This window comes from Coptis chinensis, chromosome 4 (assembly GCF_015680905.1).
Source record: "Coptis chinensis isolate HL-2020 chromosome 4, ASM1568090v1, whole genome shotgun sequence".
Taxonomy (NCBI): domain Eukaryota; kingdom Viridiplantae; phylum Streptophyta; class Magnoliopsida; order Ranunculales; family Ranunculaceae; genus Coptis; species Coptis chinensis.
In genome coordinates this window covers 48202824-48220837 of record NC_141459.1, presented here as the reverse complement: position 1 = coordinate 48220837, position 18014 = coordinate 48202824, and the positions used below count along the sequence as shown (strand labels likewise).

Sequence of the window (18014 nt, the reverse complement as noted above, 5' to 3'; positions counted from 1 at the left end):
AAACTATCCGGGCTTGGGCTTTGCTTTTTTCTTAAGCTATCTACTATCTACTATCTATATACTAAAGCCTCTAGGTTAGATTTTTCTCTTTCCTAGGTGGCACTCTAATATCAAAGCTTTTGAGTCTGGTATGCCACGTGGCACTTTTGAGTCTACTACGCCACGTGGATCTCTAATTGAAACACTTCCCATACTAATTGAAACACTTCCTATAATCAATTAAGGAATACAAGTCCGAATCTGCTAAAATATAGGTCTAAAAAATCTTTAAATTGAATATTATAATATATGAATTTAATCAAGTTCTGTGATCTGTTATTTGAGAATGGGCTCAACTGGCCGGGGTTAAGCTGCTTTCTTTACCAAGCGCAGAAGGACTTGGAGATCTACCAGCAACTATATTCTCTCATGCAACGATCACAGGGGCCGATTGAAAGCAACAAAGACTTTCGCGAAAACGCAATCGAATGAATGCCCGGAGAGAAGAAACAGAGTTCCGACCTCCCATAAGGGAATTGAGTTAGAAGAAATCGACTTGAAGTGTTCTGCCACGTGGATCACTTACAATTTGAGTGCAAGTGCAATTTTAGTTATCAAGCAGTTTCCTATTATCAGTACAACTCGAGTGCTATGTGAAGAGTCCTGCCCTTCCTTAAATTTGTTGAACTTCCAAAACAAATTAGACTTTATATAGGAAACAAATATAAAATCTTTTGCACTAAAATCAACCAATCCGAATATAGATAGTTAAAACTCAAACAACCAATTACCATACAAGTCCAGAATCTGCTAAAAAATAGGTGAGAACCTGGAAAATCTTTGAATGCTAACAACCAATTACCGTACACTACTATCTACTATCTATATACTAAACTAGAGATCCATGTGTGTCTAAGTGGTGTTGGTAGTGTGGTGAGCGTGTGTGTAGGTGGTGGTGGTGCTGGTAGTCTGTGTGTGTGGAGTGGTGGTGGCAGGTGGTGTGTGTGTGTGCATATATATGGTGATTATGATTGTCAGCTTTGACTCTTTGAGGAATTAGAGGGTGACAATGTCTGCATGGTATTCAAGAGGCTTCATGTACAGGGTAGTAAGTTAAATATGTCCACCATTTGGTATTCACATGGAATCATGGATTCGCATCCTTCTATTGAGTTGATTGGGTCTGAAATGGCGATGAAGTTGTTCATTGCTCACTATCGTAGACTATTCAAGGCTCAAACCAAGCCTTGGAACCGTGTTGGCCACTGTTAAATTGTGGTGCAACCTCATTGGTATGTATCTTAAGAACTTCTAATTATATATAAACATAATTATTGGTAGCTGTTTTGTCTTTCCCCTACCTTTATTTGCCTGTATGGGCTGGTGGGAGGAATGCGTCGAACACACCTATATTAAAAAGCATTCCTGTATAAGTAAAGAGCTTCTTCTTTCATGATATGTAGTTTACATGCTTTCTGCTGAGATCCATGGAACTGATGGAACCAACGTAATTTTGAATTGATCATTTTGCAGCAAAAAGTGGAATGGGAAGAGATTCATATACGTAGCCTGAATGCTTGATGAGGATGCTAAGTAAAAGTTGTTTACAATAAGCACAAAGCAAAACTATATAAGGCATTATTAAGGTCTGTATTAGACGTTATTAGTCTAGAATGTATGCCTTCAGTAGCAAAGACCATGAATTTAACGTTATTAATTAGTCTAGGATGTATACCTTAAGGTCATTTTTTTATAGTGATTTGTTTTGATTTTTTTGACTATTGTTTTTTGTGTTGAACTAACTCCGTTGTTTGCCTGGGTGTTAAGTAATTTAAATGGAATTTCTATAGCTCTAGCTAGCTTCTCATAATTCCCCACACGATCAAGTTATTTATTTCAATCTTTGCTTCTGCTTCTCATCTATATTCTCAAGAAATGACAACTTGATCCTACCTAAGCTATAGAAGATCATATCCTTGAATCTGCATTGTGCCCCCAATATTAAGTTATAGAAGATCCTCTTACATAGTTACATAACCTCAATTATAACAGCTCCGGATGCATGATCAAACACATTGGTGCTTTCCCTGAATACCAGTTTCATAGATTAAGTTAGTGCTATGTATGTATGTTGTATTCAAGAACTAACATCAGCACTAGCTTTGAATGAGACTTTTGTTAAGAGACAGTTGTGTAACAATTCATGCAGTCTTCATTATATTCATACGAATGACAGAGTAAGGTCATTGTAGAATTTTAACTTGAAGCCTAGGGCCCTTGCAGCCCTGCTTTTGAAATTGCTCCCTTACAAATTAGCTCAAAGCAAAGATTGCAATAGAACGAACAGTTCATACAAAACTGTTCTATGCTATTACAAATTGAACATAAACAAACCAATACCAATATGACTTTCTTAACACTTTTGTTATAAACTAATGGGTACAAATTTTGATTTTAAATATTGGAATTGAAGAAGATGAGATCATTGTTGTGGCCAAGTAACCGCATTGCAAGTTAAGTAATCTTTTCATCAGAACCAAAAATTGAGCAAACGAAGTTGTGCTGCCTAGCATATGTGGCTACCAAGCCTTTCATAATGAGTCAATTAGAAAAATTGTATAACAGATCATGTGAGTCACGCTATCACATAATCACAAGTAGTAATAGTGAAACACAAAACAGGAGTCAATTAAAGAAATTGTATGTTTGTCCAAAAATTCAAAAATAGTCCAGACACTATGTTCTAGCTCTATCCATGTTCCATCTCCACATACAAGGAAACTAACTTTTGGAGTCTAAACTCTAAGAGAATTTATTTTTTCAAAGAGTTGTATATTGTTTATTTAGTAGAAGTGTTTCAATACATAAACAATGTTTGAATATTGAGATTTTACTACACAAAATACCTAAAAGATGATTCTAGGACTGCCAAGGAGCGAAAGAAACTCGAGCACAGCCAGAGGAGAGAACCCTATGAAGAAATAAGAGAATAGTATCTCCTGTATGAAACAAGCAAAACCGAACCCTCCGAGGAAGAACAACCGCTTGAACAAGATCTCCAATTTCGGCATTCTTAGTACTGTGAGAATGATTATCTGACAAATTTAGTCTGAGATGTTTAACCCATTTGCAGCTTGCGTCCAGGCCTGGAAGGAGACACTGTTGAGGGCCGGAATTTGAGTTCCCAACTTGATCAGCATGGAGAACGTGTTCCACATCCAAACTATCGGTTTTTGACGTGCTTAACTCAATGCTATCAATCGCTTTTTCTGCAGCTACTGAAAATGGTGATTCTCGGTTAATGTCAGGCAACTCTTTTGTCATTCTGCTTCCAATCTTTTGAGCTAGAGCACAAGTCTTTCCATTCATGTGCAACTGACTTGGTGGATGATAACTCGATCGAGTACGATTCAGTTGAGTCCTTACGGAGGGATAACAGTATTTCAGAGGAATCCATCATAGATTTGGTCCATGCAGATGTAATTCCTGACCTGAAAGGCATTGCAATGAACGAATTTTGAAGCTTTTCCATTCACATAAAATGAGAACTCTATCAGCTACTAGAACCCAATTATGAAAGCTTACCTATTTTTCAGGAACTCTACGACCAACAATCCTAATGCCTATTTTTTATGAATTATATAAAAGTTCAAATCATAGTAGATATCTAGTTATCTACTATCTCTGAGAAAAAAAAAATATAAGATTCCAAATCATAGTAACATAACTCTACGACCAACAATCCTAATAAATTTAAGATTACTTGAATCTTTATATATCAAAGACCATTAATACTGAGTAGTGGAAAATGCTCCCAGTGACCGACGTCAGCCCCCTTTTTTTTTTTCTGAGACTGACACATCAGATTTTTCATAAAAAAAATGAATTCTACGCCCTTTTTTGCCGATTTCAATTGTTCGGGTAACCCAAAATAGATAAAAATATCTTTTCAATTATACAAAACACTCCCAACTCTGCAAAAAAAAAAAAAAAAAAAAAACAAAAAAAAATCATCTCTTCAAACCCTGTCTCTTATTCTTCTCTTCTTCTAAAATTAAACTAAAAAATTGTTCAGGATGATAGAGTGATATCAAAATTACAGAAGATGCTGTTCTCTGGCAACACCTCTTAAATCCCTCTGTACCGAACTTCATTTTTGTTTTCTAATATTAGAACTCAGACTTCAAATTTATCTTCTTCTTATTCGGTGGGTCATCATCTTCTTGGATTCATTTGAGATCTTTCAGGTATCAACTCAGAAATGGAACTAGGGTAACTCAAAGATGATGTGTATGGGATTCATATGGTGGAGTCTATGGGATTCAATGAATGCGTCACTGCTGCTGCCACCAGAAACCGAAAGTTATCAAAGGTAATAAAATGCTTTAATTTAGAATCTCTACATGTTGATATTGTCCGTCTGTGCCAAATGCTGGAATAATTTCTGGTCATAGCTCCACTTTTCTAAGCCGCTGCAATAGATGCTTCTGAGATTTGGCCAACAGGTCTTGGTCCTCCATCACAAAATCAAATAGGCATCCTTCCTCAGTTACTGTATGAGTTTATGTTAATGTGTATGTATCGGACGTTGTTTACTTAAGAGTGTTGGATGAATTCTAATATCTCATTTATTGTGATTAGACTCATGTAGTTTGCACCATCTTCTTATGGTGAGCTCCAATTTGCATCAATGCTTCAACTCACTACCAACCAATATCACAAATGCATACACTTGATATTCCTTCAGCTGGACAGCCTTAGTTGTCATCTGGAAGCCAGAGCACTATAGGAAACAGTTCTATATACATCTTTCATTCTTGAGTGGATAACTATGTGCCTTAATTACGTGTGTTTAGGCCTTTGAGCACATCCGAAGTTCAAAAAGTATAGCATGGTATATATTATGGTGAAAATTTGTGCCCGGATTCCTTTTTCAATTTATTATATGACCTGCATATCTTTATAAATTGTCACATGATAAGGCGCAACCTTAGATATTAATTTTCCTGTCGCCATGTGTTTGGAGTACTATCCGTGAACTTATTCAATTAGTTACTTCGTTGTTTGATTGCATTTTAATGTCATTCCGGTGTTGTTTGAAGAATGGGTCTACGCTATTGATGAGGAGTGCGCAGTGCATAGTTGTTGGTCATGACATTGTGTGTAGGATGCTACTGACTTACTGCACACACTTTTGAGGTCTAGCTAGGTAGCATTGGTTTAGGGGGAGTCAATAATAGCTTTCTCCCTCACTGGTTTGCATGATGGGGGGTGATCATTTAAGCAGTGCCCATGTAAGTAACTCAAAGTATGCACTTAAATTATTTGAAAATGAGGGACATTAGAAGGGTTGTTTTTCGTTGTGATCTGAATGAACAATGAAGAACAAGTCCGATTTCTAGAACTATTTTTTATGTTCGTCTTTCATGCTGCAACTCTGGTCTGTATCCCATGACTGCTACATAGATATTAAATGGTGCATTGCTAAGAAGTCGGAACAACAAATGGTGGATTAATAGTTTCTTTTACATAAGAACTTGGTGTAGAGAGTAGCTTTATGTAGTTGAGTGTATGGCCGTTGTCAAAGGGGCTAGCAAGGCCAATGAATTGGAATGGAATTTTAAAAGGGTTGAGTCTGATTTTGCCGCAGGAAAATTAAAAAAAATGTTCCAAGCAAACAAGGTTAACTGGAAGGTTATATCAGAATGGAATGTATGCAAAGCCATAGCAACTTGGCTTACCTTAACAACTACAGTAGGAACATCCATGCATGGCCAAAGGAACTGCACAACAATGGGAAGGTAAGCCTAATTTTCGACACAAGGTGGAACAAGCAGATGGACTCACTTAATCTAGGTTTTTGAACTAATATAAAAGAGTGAAGTCTAATAAAACTTCCTCTTAATTCTCTTTGGAGCTTAATGTATATTTTTAACACTGTAATGAGCTACTTTTTTTGCTATTAATAAAAGTATCTGATTATATTAAAAATAACAAAAAGATAATCTTATATAAGCTTCCTTCTTTTTGAGTTCTGGCAAGGCTAATTATAATGTAGATTGACATTACTCTTTAAGCTTTGTAACACATGGAGAACTCAAAAGGGAAGGCATTAGATGTCGAATTGATAAAACCAGCCAGCGAACCACCCAGAAAAGGCCACAGCCCACATATAACTGTTGAAATATCTTTTATGGTTTGATTGAAGTCTTTTTTCTCTCGAATAATAGGTTAATTATGTACACTGTAGGTTTTAAGCATTGACTACATGCTCAAATAAGCAATATTTTAAGGTGGAATATTACACGCAAAGTGAGCTTATAATATATAGGATGTGTTATTGGCTTTATGCATACAGTTAAAATACCATAATTACTGTGCGGTATTGAGTGAATTTAATTCCTTTAGTTGTTAGCTCATCTCGATTGAGTTTGCAATTTGTTGGTGCTGCTGAATCTCTTCCTCACTTGAAATTTGTTTCAGCAACCTTTTGACAATTTATTTGCAAAGAGCATGAAGACGTTATGCTTAATCGTCATGGGCAGCCAAGTTATATGCATCGTGACAATTTGTTTGGAGATTGACTGGCTATGCTACGATGGCAAGACAACAAACTGGACCAAATCCAAGTGCTTTTGATTCCATTTTAGTCATTAATTCAATTCTAGCCACTTGGCATGTGCTACAATGTCAATAAGAACTAAAGGGTGTTTGATTCGACTGAAAATTCAATTCCAGTACGTTTCTTATAAATGTTATCCAGTTTTCTCATTTTGTGCAATATTTGCTTTTCAGGGGTACAATAATCCATGGAGACTTCAATAAAGGTGCAAGAGGGCGCAAAGGACTTTCTAGGGATGGAAGATTCAACATAATTAAACTTGGAGTTAATTTTTTTGTGATGGTTTCTATGTATAAATTGAAGGATAGTGCATAATCAATTTCACCAAAAGGGTAAGTTAGCAAATGAAGTTGCGAAATTGTTTCTCTAAGTACAATTTTTATTTTAAAAAATGATAGGCGAATTTCATACTGTAACCATTTAAAAGCGATGCGTCATTTTCGTAATCCAAGTCTTTTATAATTGTATTTTATAATAACTTTATGAAATTCTGCTACCTCTTGAATATATTTTGGCCCAAGAATGGTTTGTGCTTATTCATCGGTCTACATTTTATTTATTTTAAATCTCACTTTTGTCTTTAACAGGTATGTTCATGACATTGAGGTAGGGGTGTCTCTTTTTGCCGAATTTCCGATTTTTCCGAAATCCGACCCGAAATTGGTCTGGCTCTGGGTGTAGTTTTCATGGGCCGATTTTCCGATTTTCCGATTTCCGAAAATTCCGAAAAAAAATTGGATCGGATTTGGATATAATTCTAAAATCCGATCCGATCCGAAAATTCCGAAATTTCCGATATTATTGCCAATTTATTCCGAAAATATATACTTTTCTCACTATCTACTTGATTAGATCTCGACCGTTCATTCATTTTATAGTTTTTTACTTCCAAAAACAAAACAAAAACATAACCTAGCCGCTACTTCCCCACTTGAATTGGACCACTCTACTGTCATTACACCGTCTGCCATAACAACAATGATATGAAAAAAAATGTCATTGAGTCATACAATGACTTCCAGACCAATCCAAAAGCCAAATTCCAATATATAGAATATTATGTAAAGCTACTTTGAGTCCAAGACCATAATCCATTATTTATGCAGACACTTCACGCTTCAATTTCCACACACGAAAAAAGATTGAAACATTACAAATACCCAGACCTCAACAGAATGCAATGCTTGCTATTGGTGGCTGCAGGTTCTTTTTCTCGTTTTTTCTTGGATCACTTGTTTGAATGAAAATGGGTTTTCTTAATAAACAAGTGCGTATTGTTGTTGGTACATTGGTGTTGTGGACATGGTTTTTTCTCCCTACAATGAACATTGGCGTATGATATTCCAAAAATAATTGAAAGTAAAGAGATCTTTGAAAATTTACCAAGTATTCCGAAATTTCTGAGTTATTTCGAAATTTCCGAAATTAGAAATATATTTTGAATCCGAAAAAAAAATTGGATCGGATTTGGCTAGTATATTAGGTTCCGAATTTTTTTTGGAAAAATTCCGAAGGAGGTTAATCCGATCCGATCCGATCCGAAGTCACTCCTACATTGAGGCCATGAATTTCTATGGCACAATTATGTTTCATTCTCTTTATGGAGTTATGGAAAGGAAGGAAAAATAGAAGATTTAAGCATCCATTCTTAACTCGGGTACTCTACAATACCATGAATGAGATGAAGACTTACATTAAGGTAATGCTCACTTTTGTTAATACTACTGTTGTTGCAGTACATTGGATGAACTGTATATGAACTGTCAATGCCATTCATTAGCAAACTACCCATTGTAACAACTTTTGAACCACCAGTACAAGACTACACTTTTAGAAAAGATGCGAGCATAATTCTGCAGTTGATTGGCTTGCATGATAAACCTCATTAAACAATGTAGACCTAGACCTTTCCCTGAATAATCTTTTAAGTCATTTTTTTTGTTATTTGGATAATGCAAAGTTTAGCTTTATATCGGAATGTACAAACATAGTTTCAGAAGCTATGGCGGCATTATCAAGATTTGGATATAGTTAGATTTAAAGGAGCCAAAGTACATAGGGTTTAGTCTCACAATAATTTATAGCAAGTGTTTTCCATAAATCAACTATCAGTATAAATTGAGCGCATAATAAAGCGGAGACAATTGAAGGCCGGTAAATTATGTGATTGCTCTTGGAAAGTATTATTGGTTATCCCCATGCATATCTATATCTGTATTATAAAAAAACAATTTCTTTCCTAAATAGCTTTTCAATACTAACTAAGACATTCATGGATCCAAACAAAGAAAAAATGAAATACACGCCCTTTTGTATGCATAAAAAACGATAAAACAAAATAAATCGCAAGTAGTTCAGCGTGACCAATTTGTGCAACTTATGATGGACTAATGAGTCTCTTCATTTTCTGTTTGAAGTATTTCTTTGTGTTCTTGATATTGTTTGTCAGGAATTAACCTGAAAAACTAAAAGCCAAACTATGCTGAAAATTGTTTATCACATTCGTTGAAACGCTATCTATTCGTGCTTTCTTTCTTGCTTCTTGTATATTGTTGATCACATTTGTACTCTTCTTAGCATAAAACTCAGTAGGTATTAGACAATCAATTTGTCTATGAAAATTTTATGAGTGGCTAGGGAAGACTATAGCATATCCAATCCAAGACATGGGGTTTAGATATATCTATTATGAGTCCCATGTTACAGACAGACTCCTGAACATAAAGTATCGGAGAAGATCCTTTGTTCAAATCCGATACATATGTACCTTTGTTCAAATCCTTTGCCTATTGCATTCTTCTTATTTTAATTTATTAGTCATTTTCACCTTTCTTTTAATAGCCTTGCTTTTTCTTTTTACTGACAATTGTCATTCTTAGAGTTAACATGTGTAGTAGAAAGTGAAAAGAACGGATACAATTTCATGTAGGTCACTTGGTTTGGATCATTAAGTTTTGATGCCTTTTTTTGGATTTGATATGACAATAATGACTAAAAAGCTTGATTGACCTGTTTATAGAGAATGTGCATTATGACTTCAACTTAATAGTATGATGCTGAAGAGGATATGTTCTGTGACCGCCTGAAAAAGCCTGATCGAAAGTTCAGTTTCAATGGGTGGAACCTGAGGAATGTAAAAGCAATCGAGACATACTAGCCTTTAACACATTTTGGGGATGAAGAAAAAGGGAGTGAGTTGTATTTTGAAATTTATAATTGCTCATACATTGATATGTATATGTACATGTGCCTGTGAGCGCAAATAAGAGAGTACTTAAATATACAATTATCAACTTATGAATTCCAGATGGAAAGCATGAATATTCTGCTCAGTAAATTTGTTAATGTGCTAAGATGGTGGAGACATTTGAACTCCAATGGCAGAGTCTCAAGTTCCCATTTTTATGCGGAACCTCTTAGTTGGGCCTCCTAGAGCAAGTGTCATTCCTTCTCCTTAAGATATTTCAGAAACAGTTGTTTCTCAGACCTTAGGTCCCTGACAGCACCATGACCATAAGGACTTGGTCCGGGTATGTCTCAGTACCACTATAGAAACCTGGATGATATGGAAGGTCGTCTTCCAAGTATATTATTGACTTTACATTTGAAGGATATCTGTACTCTGATAAAATGGAGCTACCCTTGAAACATTATGGTCCTGGAACCTACCAAGCAAAGTCCGAGTATAACTGAATGGCAATGTGAAGTCCTGAGTTCTATCATGATTGACGGGATACTGATGAAGCCATTGAGCATAATTGTTTTGGGTAGGGTATGATGTGTATCCATCACTAAACCTAGGGATGTTGGGACTAAAATTTGGTGGAACCTGAATTCCAGTTAAATTTGAGTAACTGCTTACTTGAGATGCAACAGGAATCAATGGTTTTATGTCGTCCAAGTAACTGTCTTTAGGATACTTGCATAAATTACCACTGAACCACATAGCATCATCAGGTAACAATGGAGCAGAAGGCACTGGAGGCATATAAGGAGCTGGCATATGATGGATAGTTGCAGATGAATTATGATGACCAATGACAGAATCTCCCTCATAAGTGGATCCGTGCCCAATATTGGATCACGGGGAGATTGAAGAGAAGATGTAGTTTTCACGCCTTGTCGCCCTACTCCAGTTCCACCAATGGAGAGACCGCTTAAAGTATGCCGAACAAAAATCATCAGCACATCCTGAACCATGTAGCCCCTTTCCTCCTGGAATTCCTAAGCTATCTTTGTTTACAACCCATGAGCTGAGGGAGGGAGGCCCTGCAAGAGATGGGGCCTCATCTGATTTTGAGCTTAATGCTTTAAACCTTGGTGAATCTGTGGACTCAGTAAATGTATCTATCGCTGAATCCTCTGGAATAGGCTCTAGCCAGAATGTCATGTTGCTACTAGGTCCCATACTCCTTCATCGGCAATCTGACAATTTATTGCAACATGAACAATAATAACCCAAAAATAGAAATAAAACCCTTCGTCAAACCCCTTCAAAAAAAATTAGAAAAACATAAACCCTTCAAACAAAATATACATATACTATAAGCAATAAATTATTAGCTATCAATATACATATATTATTTATTCAAGTGGATTTTAGATTTTTAAGTCATTAGCTATCTATGTAGCAAGTCCGGCCATAGGCCGGGCCAAATAGCTAGTTATAGTCTGTAACCAGTATATATTTTCATGCGGTTCGTATTTCTCAGGTTTTCTACAAAGTAACCGACTAACCTTCTACAAATAAAACAGAAAACGGCCCATAGGACAAATTTACAATTTAATTTCGCTTCAACAAATAATTAAGGCTCCAAGACAAATCGGGGCTACAGAGACGGTATTGCCCTTTATTGCTTTTGAACCCAACTCTTCAGCTTCGTTAAGTCACACTGAATAAAAGCTCAAAAACCATTTTTGTTAGTTTTGCATACAACTTCATCTCATCATCCACCTTTGTTAATTTAAGAAAGCTGACATTTTTTAACACGCACAACTTTAAATTTCTTTCAATACCTTATTTCCTCTAATTTACGAAATTTAAAAGCCCAAATTTCTAACAATTTGAGAATTAGAAGTTCGAATCAATATAGTGATGAAGATTTAGAAAGAAATAAAGATTCATACAATGAAAAAGATTAATTACCATTAAAGGTAAAACCCTAATTTTTGTGATTTATTTTATTTATATTTTTATTGTATGTAAATATGTGAATTAGTTATCTAAAAATAATTAGAATAATAATTTGTAATTGACATGTCGTTATTCAATTTTTACTTTTATTTACAACTAATTTGAGCAACGAATTTATATGCATAAAGTTGTCTGTATGTTGTAACACACATGCATAATCTTATTTGCATTGCATGTGTGTTGTACTTGCGTGAAATTAGTGAATAAAATATCATGAATTTTTTAGGGTCATTACATTAAAAAAGTTGGTTATTTTTTGAGAAATTTTCAATCATTTGTATCATATTATTGTTTGTTAGTGTAGAAAAATCATCAAATGAAGTTGAACAAAATGAAAAAGACATAGATCCAAACCTACGATGTTGTTATAATAGTGGAGAAACAACTCACTGTAAAGAGTTAAATTGTGTTTATCAGCTCCCAAATGTGTGTTTTATTACCCTTATATTACTGCGCATTACAACCCTTCTTACGCTTAATGAAAAGTCAACTCATAGTTTTTATTGCCTTTTTCAGGTTACAGAGAAATTCAGGCCACTTATCATAAAAGCTGCGTCTTAGCACAAAAAAAAGTCTTAATCACGCTTATTATGAAGACTAGACACTGCTATGAAAAAGTGCTTAAAAAAGTCAAAAGTCAAAGCTTAAAGGTCAATGACTTAAAACCAAAGAGTTGCAAGTCAAAGTCCTCAACTCAGAAGACCAGAGATAATTGTCCTCAACTCAAAAGATGGCATTCTCCAAAACCTACCTTGAGCAAGAAGAAATCAAAAAACAAAAGCATAAGGTGAAGTGTGAGGTGTCTCAAATGTAATGGAGAAGAGCAAATCAGTAAAAGACAAAGTAGAGGTATATAATCTAAAAGTTAGGGAGAAAGAAGGTATCCATTGCATTTAAGGTCCAAACTAATTGGTTTGTAGGATTTAATTTATAGTTATTTATTTTTCAAGTCTTTTTACTTTATTGTTTTTCATTTTCTTTTCAATTCAATTTTGTTATTTTGTTTGTTTCAATCAATCAATCAATCAATCTTAGTTTGTTGTTCCTTGTTTCAATCTACATTTCAATGTTTTCTTCAATGTTTTCAAGTCATTTAAATCTTCAAACAACTTAAGTTTCATGTTCTTTATTAGCTAAAAATAAAAAAGTTCTATACTAAGAGTCTACCGTCCTTCTTATTCAACTCACACATTCAAACTCTAAACAATTTAAGATGAACCTCACTTTCACTCTTTTAAAGACCACCACCAATACAACTACTTCATGTGCTCCGAATGATGATTATTGTCATGCATATAGTGTTTTGAATATAATGACACGTCAAGAGAAATTATGAATTATGAAATTGATGGTGAGCATGAAAAAGAAGACGATGATGGTGAAGAAAGTGATGACAATCAACAACAAAATGACGGCAATGATATTTTTTAGCCAACATTTCAAAGTCATTGTTAGTGTAGAAAAGAAGAGTCATTGTTGCAATCAACGAACGTATGGCTATGGAGAACCCAACATAAAATTTGATACTGGATAGAAAATTGGGTGTCATGCCCTGCAACCAGTAAGAAACCCCGTAAGTACCATTCTTTTAAGAATTGGATGAATATATATTCTTTTAATAAATGATTTTACTTTGACATTTATGTCAATACTTTTTCACTATTCAGGAATGATTGTGTTATATACATATGTTTTTTCATGGGAACAATAATCACGGGGGCCGGTAAGTTTCTAACCTCAAAGTTGAAGAAGCATGGTGTGTACTTCTTGATAGTAGAAATAGCATACCAATTGTTGTGTGTCAATACAAAAAGTTGGAAGCTGAAGATCAATGACAGTCAAGAATCAAGAGAAAGACAAGCAAAAGAAGCGGAACAAGAAAGTCATGAATGAAGCATTGGACAAAGATTGAATTGGTCAAGATAGAGCCTTGAGTATCTGTTATTAGTAATAGTCTTTTAGTAATAGTAAATGGTTAAGGCAATCTCTGAGACAATGTTTGAGCCAATGTTTCAAGCAATTTTTTGAATGATATTTTTTTTTCTAAAGGGTAAATACATTTTCCACTTAATAGTGAAACTATTTTTGCGAATTGGTTGTACATGCATGTGTGTCTATTTTTGCGAATTGATTTTACATGCATATAGGTTTATGCATGTGTTTACAGGTCTACGGTAGAAAGAAAAGTACATGCAAACTGGTATATGCATGTACATTATACACATGCATACACGTCTATGCATGTGTTTACAGGTTTACGGTAAAAAGAAATTAAAGTACATGCAAACTGGTATATGCATGTGCATTATACACATGCATACAGGTCTATACATGTGTTTACAGGTCTACAATATAAATAAAAGTACATGCAAACTGGTATATGCTTATGCATTATACACATGCATATTACTAGTATGCATGTAAATGTTTAGTACATAAATTCTCTGTTGGCATTGTTAGAAATATGTTGTGAACAAAAGCAATGATACGCATTTGGAAGGATTTTTGGCACAGCCTAGAGAATTCTTGCATGCCTATCTAATAATAGAACAAACTTATTTGTAGGACCAACTACAACATCTCTGAGTTTCTGAAGAAACCAATCCCAATGTTCATTGTTCTCTTTTAGGACTACACCAACTGCAATTGGAAAGCAATGACTATCTTCATCAACACCAAAAGCAGTTAGGATGATAGACTTGTATCTACATTTCATGAAAGTTCCATCGATCATAATCAATGGATGAAGGCACCTTCTGTAGACACGAACAGTTACGCCATAGCTTACAAACAAACACTCAAACATGTGCTCGCATGTTGTTATTATATCAATGTGGCAATCTGGATCAATTTTCTTGAGTTCTTTAAAATAATTTGGCAGCATCTGGTATGATTGACTGAAGCTTCCCCTTATCTACATCGAAATAAAATAGATGAACTGAGGTTACATAGGCCTATCAGTTACTTTTGTAACACAGTCTAGTAAGTCTTGGAAATGTACAGTTCTTGTGTCTATACCTCTAGCTCTCTCTTGGGCATTAAGTAATGTGTTAAAGTCCCCTAGTACATACTATCCAAGGTAGAGTAGTGTCAAATATGTTAACTAGATTGTTCCATAGAGTTCTTCTGTTGATCATGTTATTTGTTGCATATACCATAGTGACCAAGAACTTCTTACCAGTATTCAATGTACACTCCATTGTAATGCTTTGGCCATCTTTGAAAATCAGTGCCATAGAGCATTCATGAGAATTCTAGTAGAGCCAAACCCTCTCCGATTCATCACTACTGTAATTCTACTCACAACGCCATCCAGTGCATACTTTGTTCAGAGTTGACACCATATTTACTTCCTTTACTCTTGTTTCTAGCAGCCCCATTATATTAAGCTCATACTTTTGAATAAGTTTATTTACTTCATAGTGTTTGAATCCTTTGTTAAACCCCCTCATACTCCAACACCCGATACTGATCATCTTTCCAGACACTATCTTTTGGGTTGGATGATTATCCACGTGCATCACACCCTTGTAACATCTGTATGCCTATCACATTCTTTTGTCTTACTTAGTTAAACATGCATACTTTTGTTTATATGAGATTTGAGGTTATATATGTGTGTTGATTGTTGAGTTAATCCTTGTTTGGTTCGCTTGAGGTGGCAAGAAATGAAGAAAGTAGGCAGTGACTATGCAAGTCGAGAGCTAATTCGAGAAGTTCTGGAAACACCAAAGTTGAGATTGGTTCCTCATATTGGTTATGTCAAGCTTTTTCCATTTATTATGAAAATCATCCCACCTGTAAGTTATTTCTAGTTCTGGCATTTTACGTGGCAAAAAATGTTTTCCTTGAGAGCACATGATATAAGACTCGTGGACCCTAGAAAAGCAACTTGACCTTATTTCAAACCTGAGTACCCTATGGACAGACTATGGCCTTTGTTCTCTTGCCAAAACCATGTATACTTAGCATCTGCCCTGGTCGATATTAATAGAGCTCATTGGGGCAGTGTATTATTGATTTGTAGGCTCACTGCCTTCGCGAAAGATCCTAAAGCTCATGTGTATTTGTTTGTAACAGCTCATTGTACATGAAATGTAACACTATTCACAAGGTACTTACGATTAAATAATATGTATACGGTATATCCAATAAGGGGAAACTCCGAGCAAGTTAAGTTGCACCTTTTATCGAGTTTCTTTATTATCGTTGCAGAGGATGGACCATACAGGGGAAGAGCCAAAGCCATATATGGAGATTTGTGGGAAAATTTAATTAGGTATTGTACACATTATATCAATAATTATGAAGGACCTGTTTGTATTAGAATCATCATTTTCTTTGCTATGTTTGGCAAGAATGTGTTAAAAATTATAGGCAAACGAGTTACTTGTGGGAGCAATATGACCAAAAGAACAAAGGGAAGGGTAAAGGTGCTCGCCCATTTACTGGTTGGACATCTTTAGTTCTTCTAATCATGCCAGAATCTTTTGATGAAGTCTAGGTCGTTCAACAATTTTGAAACGTCTTTCCTGTGAGAGAAATATGCCCAGTAGATCATGACTTTTCATTGTTTCTTTTTTACCTTTTCCTATGAAATGGAATGTAGTTTATCCTTGTTATAGTTTCTATTCTCTTTTCTTACCGTCTTTCGTTGGGTGACAGATGACGTAAAACTAGAAACAACATGGAACAAAATTAAATTGAATGTAGCTTATTATTGTTATTGTTTCTATTCTCTTTTCTTAGTGTCACTGTCTTTCATTGGGTGACAGATGATATCCTATCCTCGGTTCTTCATCTTCATATACTCTTTCCCATGATTGAAATACATCGGTTTGATGTCCCCGTACTACCAATGTAAAACTAGAAACAACATAGAACAAACTTAACTTAGGGTGAAAGGGGAAATTGATTTTATCTAGAAGATAATATATTGATGAGAGTTATAATCATAACCTCAAGAAAATTTAGAAGTTTACTAAGAAAGGCAATTTCTTAGTGTTCGTACAATATATACTAAGCATTTTGTTACAATAACTGATTAATGATGTCCTCATGCATTTTGACAGAGTAGGGCACCAAACAGAATTACCCCTCAACTTTATATATACAATTAATTAGACTTTAGACAAGAGAAACCAGAGTCTGGAGGTGTAGCCCAAATATTTTATATCTATGCATCGTATTAATTATAAGTGACATCTGTTCTTCATGGCTTACATTTGGAGTGCAATAAAGAATAACTGAAAAGTATTTTGCAGCCTCTCGGATTTTCTAAAGAATCACTTTTTTAATCTCGGCTGCTAACATTTCAATTAGTTCATTATGAATGTTATGACCAAGGCAATGATAATGAACTTCATAACTCTTAATATGCCATCTTGCAATATTGGATCAAACTCCACAATCATTTCAATAATATCCAAAAAAAATATCATTGTTTTATTCATAAATCTTCTCATTTTCCCCACGAAATGCTATATTCTTTTTAGCAAGAATTTTCACAACAGGAAATATCCTCAGTAATAGTTGCATCCAATGTTATTTGGTCTTGCACACTCTTATCAATTGTTTCATTCATTTCTAATCTGTTTTTCAATTCATACCATGTATTCCATATTCTTTTGTGGTCATCACTTTTCTCATGATCTTTAAGCTTCCGACTAAGGTTGTGCCATGTAGAGCATCCATCACTATCTAGTTTAGAAGTCTTTGCACTTTGCTTGAACAACTTGCAACAAAAGCAAAACACTCTATCCAACAAATGTGAATAGATAAGCAGTCTTTATCCTACTTCAAACCACTATCTATATGCCGAACATAAAGGACAATGGAAAAACGCTTGCCCTTCACCATTTCTAGGAAATTTAATAGCATCATATCTTACTAGACCTTTCTCAACCAATAAATCTTTGTACTTCTGATCAATATTATTCCAATTCCCCGGATTAAATATGTATATCGATTAGACCATATTCTTTATTCGTTCAAAGCTTGATCGATTTCTTCATTCGGAAAATCATCTCGTTCAACTTCATTTTCAATACCAATTCTCTCTTTAATTTCAGCATCAACTCTCTCCCCATTTTCAGCGTCATCCCTCTCTATATTTTCAGCATCAACCTACTCTTTGTGTTCAGCATTTACTTCCATTTCAGTATTTACTCTCTCATCATGTTCAACATTCATTGTATTATGAAGTTCTCCAGGCACAAT

At 34.9% G+C, this 18014-nt stretch overlaps 1 long non-coding RNA gene across 6 annotated transcripts; it reads left to right on the top strand.

Annotated features, from left to right (window-relative positions):
* Positions 1 to 3988: 3988 nt before the first annotated feature.
* LOC147503783 (uncharacterized) lies at positions 3989 to 10683 on the top strand. Of its 6 annotated transcripts, none has more exons than XR_015192829.1 (6): positions 3989 to 4351; positions 5630 to 6933; positions 7189 to 7207; positions 8162 to 8300; positions 9621 to 9792; positions 10559 to 10683. It is a non-coding gene; the product is annotated as an uncharacterized LOC147503783 (long non-coding RNA). The 6 variants fall into 6 exon arrangements; XR_015192834.1 differs by lacking the exon at positions 10559 to 10683 and having other exon boundaries at positions 5630 to 5780; positions 6775 to 6933; positions 9621 to 9979; XR_015192830.1 differs by lacking the exon at positions 10559 to 10683 and having other exon boundaries at positions 5630 to 5780; positions 6463 to 6933; positions 9621 to 9979.
* Positions 10684 to 18014: the final 7331 nt, after the last annotated feature.